This window comes from Mus pahari, chromosome 7, assembly GCF_900095145.1.
Source record: "Mus pahari chromosome 7, PAHARI_EIJ_v1.1, whole genome shotgun sequence".
Taxonomy (NCBI): domain Eukaryota; kingdom Metazoa; phylum Chordata; class Mammalia; order Rodentia; family Muridae; genus Mus; species Mus pahari.
Window position 1 is genome coordinate 48,928,590 of NC_034596.1, and position 5,284 is coordinate 48,933,873.

Consider the following 5,284-nt stretch of genomic DNA (forward strand, 5'->3'; position numbering starts at 1 on the left):
CACATAGCAAGTTCCAGGACAGCCAGAGGTGCACTGCAGAGGCAGAGGCAGAGGCAGAGGCAGAGGCAGAGGCAGAGGCAGAGGCAGAGGCAGGAGGAGCTGGAGTTCAGCCTGGCCTACAGGGTGAGACACAAACAAACAGACAAACAAACAGACTCTCGGAAAACAAAGCCGGGCTGGAGAGATGGCTCAGCGGGTAAGGGCACTGACTGATCTTCAGAAGGTCCCGAGTTCAAATCCCAGCAACCACATGGTGGCTCACAGCCACCCGTAATGACACCTGACGCCCTCTTCTGGTGTGTCTGAAGACAGCTACAGTGTACTTATGTATAATAATAAACAGATCTTTAAAAAAAAAAAAAGAAAAAACGAAGCCAACCCAATATAAATGAAAAAAAAGTCTCCCCTACTTCTCTGAACAGCCTTAATTATTTATTAGTTCTGGGTGAGCCTATGACCGAGACTTTGTAACTAGTAAGTTAGACTCTGCCTTCAGCCCATGCTTTGTTACCTTAGACAAGTCTGAGAATAGTAAAAGGAAAATTCTAAAAATAAACTTTTAAAATAGTTTCACTATGTAGCCCTGACAAACCTTGAATTCACAGTGATCTGCCTGTCTCTTCCTTTCCAGTGCTGGAATAAGGTATAAGCCGTCCCGCAATGAACATTTGAAATGTAATTTTTTACATTTATTTATTGACTGCATATGTGTGTGTGTACATGTATTGTGGCCTGCTTGTGGAGGCCAGAAGTCAACGTTCAGGACCCCTTCTTTTCTCCTGCTTTATAGGTTCCAGGGATCAAATCCGGGTCATCAGGCTTGGTGGCAAGTGCCTTACGTTGCTGAGCCATCTCATTGGCCCCACTGAAACAATTCACACATTTCCAGTGAGCATTACATTATTATGTGGAGATCCTTTTGGGGTGCCGCTTGGCAGGAGTCCGACTTTGGCCAAGGACAAGGAAATGGGCTTCAGGCAGTAATCTGACATTGGCCACGACAGGGACATAAGCTCAGGCAGGAATCTGGCATTAGGCCATGATAAGGAAGTAAGTTTTGGCAAGAATCTAACTTTAGGCTATAATAGGGAAGTAGGGTAAGGCAGGAATTTTAATCTTAGGGTGGAACAGAAGAACTAGGCTTCAGGCAAGATTTTGGGCTTGGACAAGGAAGTGGGCTCAAGTATTTTGGTCATTCTGACCAGCCCTTTGAAACAACTGTCATGGGAGTCATCACAGGATTTTGCCTACTGTCTTGTTAGTTCCTTATTGTACTGCTCGTCCTTAATACTTGCATGTAATTAAAATGGTATAAAAAGCAGATTGGGAAAATTAAATTTGCCTTCAGTCTCAGAATTGACTGGGGTCATGCTACAATGTTGTCTGTCTTTTTTCATTTTAATCCTCACTCCCGCGCTGGAGAAGCTGTTGACTGACTGAGCGGGCTTGGTCATTATCATAAATCTACTTTATTGCTGTTAATACCTCAGTGAGTCTAGTTTATAAGTCAAGCTTTACTGCAGGTGTGTGTGTGTGCATATACTGACTTCTGCACTGTGCTGTTTCTGCCATCCTTGTAAAGGACTGCTGGGTCTCCTGCTGGGTGGGGCAGGAGCACTGAATCTCCAGGTCACCCTTCCTTTTAGGCTCCAAGGTCCTTCTAAGTACAGACCGACTCAGATAGGTAACTTTAGTTCAGGGTGACTTTTCAGTGCTGTGTGCCAAGTGTTTTCAGATGTACTAGCTCAAGGGACCCTCGCTATTAAAATATGAACATGGGAAACATTTTCTGTAGATGAGAACAGTGAAACCCAGGCAGTAACATGGCTTCCTAAGGTCACAGGGTTAGGCACAGCATCATGCTATGGTCAACAGACACAGGAAAGTGACACAGCAGCTCTTGTGTTTTAGGCTTGAAACAGCATTACTGAGTAAGGCAAGCTATCGGCTTGCTGGTGAGACTGACTTTGAAGCAGTAAAGACTTAGACTCTTATAAAACCCTCAACTGCTAAAAGTACAAGTTAGCTGTCTGTGGTGGCACAGGCCTTCAGTAGCAACACTCAGGGGGGCAGGTAGATTTGTGAGTTCGAGGCCAGCCTGGTCTATACAGTGAGTTCCAAGCCAGCCAAGCTTACATAGTGAGACCTGGTCTCAAAAACAAACAAACCTACAAATGAAAATGAAATGTGGCTTTTAGAGATAGTGTCTTCCGGCATAGCTCAGGCTGACCTTGAACCTCGTGATTCTCAGTGCCCTTGGTCTTTCTCCCAAGTCCCGACATTTACCGGAATGGTTGTGAGGAGAGAGAAAGAGTCTGCCCTGAGAACTGAGCAAGCAGAGCCACAGCATCACTGCTGCAGAGCAAGGCCTGCCTGTCTTCACGGATGCTGGCTCACAACCCGCCTTTTGATGAGCACAGCACCGCAAAGGCAGTTAGGTCCCTGAGCTCACAGCCTATTTTTAGGAAACCTTTGTGGTGAAACAAAGGTTAGATGTTGCTTCTACTACTTGATGGACACTGGGAGGGTGTGGAAATAACTTACCCAGTCAGCTCAGTAAGTGGGAAGCATCCCCCCCCCCCCAACTTCCAACCCCGCTAAGACTGATTGATTATAAAGCTTTGCCTGGCTAAATGGCCTGAGGGCAAAGGCCTTGCTGCCAAGCCTGAGGACCTGAGCTGTACAGAGAAGTACTGTGTGGAAGCATCACCTGTCAATAAAAAGGTGATGGCCGCCGGGTGGTGGTGGCGGCGCACGCCTTTAATCCCAGCACTCGGGAGGCAGAGGCAGGTGGATTTCTGAGTTCGAGTCCAGCCTGGTCTACAGGGTGAGTTCCAGGACAGCCAGGGCTACACAGAAAAACCCTGTCTCGGGGAAAAAAAAAAAAAAAAAAAAAAGCTGATGGCCTATTAGCTGAGGCAGGATTGAAGGGGGACACCCATCCTAGCACTCAGGAGGCAGAGGCAGGCGGATTTCTGAGTTCGAGGCCAGTCTGGTCTACAAAGTGAGTTCCAGGACAGCCAAGGCTACACAGAGAAACCCTGTCTTGAAAAACAAAACAAAACAAAACAAAAACCAGACAGATATTGGATTCTGGCAGAGTCAGGGGGACTTTAGCCTGAACTCAGAGGAGATGGGTGAATGAAACTGAGGAGAGGTAACTAGCCACATGGTAGACAGAGGTAGAATCAATGGATTACGTACGTTATGAGTAGTCAGGGAACGAGCCAAACCCGATGGCCCAGACGTTTGTTTATAAATAACCCGTGTCTACACTGAGTTTGATCCCTAGGCTTCACATGATAGAAGGAAAGAACTGATTCCTGCAAGCTGTCCTCTGACCTCTGACACACACACTAAATAAAAGTTTAAAAAAAAAATTAAAACAAAAGGCTTATGTACCATATATGCAGCACCCACAGAAGCACTAGATTCCGGGCACTGGACTTGACAGTTGCAAGCCACCATGTGGGTGCTGGCCACTGAACTTGCATCCTCTGGAAGAGCAGCCAGTGCTCTTAAGCACTGAGCCATCTCTCCATCTCCTTCCTGGTTCAACATCTTAACTTTATAGCCTTCTGGTGTCTCAAGTTAGTCAGCACATTGTTTAGCTTTGTATCAATTTAAGGGCAGAATTTCTTCCCTCATAATGCAAATATAGTATCACAATGAAAAGCCAAAGGGGACTGATTCTCTTCTAAACTGCTGCAAAAGCTCTCTGTTAAGGAGTCTGTTCCACCAAGTGCCATTCTCTGAGCTCGAATCCTGTGGATTCTCTCATTGCAGCTCACGGGGAGGCATGGCTTCCTTTCTGGCCTCGCCCACCTTACTTAGCTTCTTTCATACATTTCCTTTCTGTTGTTTTTTGAGCAGGGTTTCAGTGTCCCTCCCAGAAGCCTTTATGTCACTGGAGCTGAGGGTGTTCTTGAACTCCCGATCCTCCTCCTTCATCTCAGTGCTGTGATGACAGGAGTGCGCCGCCATATCTAGTTAACAGGGACCTGGAGATTGAACCCTGGGTGTCATGAATGCTAGGCATGCGCTCTACAAACTGGGTTACATCCCAGCCCCTTTCCTTTTTGTTGTTGTTTTTGGGTAGCCCTGGCTTGGCTGGCCCAGAACTCATAGTGACCCATGATCGCTGAAACTAGAAGCTCACACCAGCATTCCTGGCTCACCCTTTACAAGTGCCCCAATGCTCTCTTCACAATCTGATGGTGACATTTACTTTGCAACATTTGAAATTCTGCTTCCATGCTTTAGTAGATTATCTGTATACCCAATATTAACCCTTTCCCTGACAAATGTTTTCTTTGGGGGGGGGTTGGAGGGAAGGAAGGTTCAAGACAGGGTTTCTCTGTGTATCCTTGGTTGTTCTAGAATCACTCTGTAGACCAGGCTGACCTCAAACTCAAGAGATCTGCCTACCTCTCCCTCCCACGTGCTGGGATTAAAGATGTGTGTCACTGTTGACTGACTCTATGACAAACTTTTAAGCAACGGGTTACACAGAACAACTTAGCTAGCTCACCTAGTACCTTTGCCTCTAGTTCCTATGTGAGGGTTGTGGGGGTGTGGAGTAATTAAAATACTGTTAGTTTCCCACTGAGGTGACAAAATATAGGAGAGAAACAAGTTAAACTGGGGAAAGCACTCATCTGAACTGAGTTCCAGTTCAGTTCACCCGGCCACCCCTTTAGGACCATGGTAAGGAGCATGGGAATGAATCTGTTCACCCGGAGGCAGGCATGAGTTAGAGAAAAGAAGGCAATGGGGGCAGTGTGCACCCTCTGCACAGGCACACCTCCACTGCCCTACATGTTCCAGTGAGGCTCCCCTTCCAATAGCCCAGTGACTGATGGATGGGGCGAGCTTCCTCTTGACCCAGCTATTCAATAGTGCCTCCACCATGTGGGCTGTCTGTGGGCTGGTTCCTATCCCTATCCTAATATCCCATGCCTGTTTCACTGGGGATTGACAGTGGACATTCATCGCTATTCACCAGCTCATGGAAATAACATTTGATTTAACAGAACTTCCAGCTAGGCAGTGGTAGAGTACACCTTTAATCCCAGCACTCAGGAGACGAGACGCAGGTGGATTTCTGAGTTCGAGGCCAGCTTAGTCTACAGAGTGAGTTCCAGTACAGTCAGGTCTACACAGAGAAACTCTGTCTCCGGGGATTGGGGTGGGGGAGAGGAGGGGACAAACAAAACAAAGAGCCTTCCAATGTATTTTTTATTTTGACTATTCATCCCTTTTTTGTTTTTTTGTTTTTTTTTTT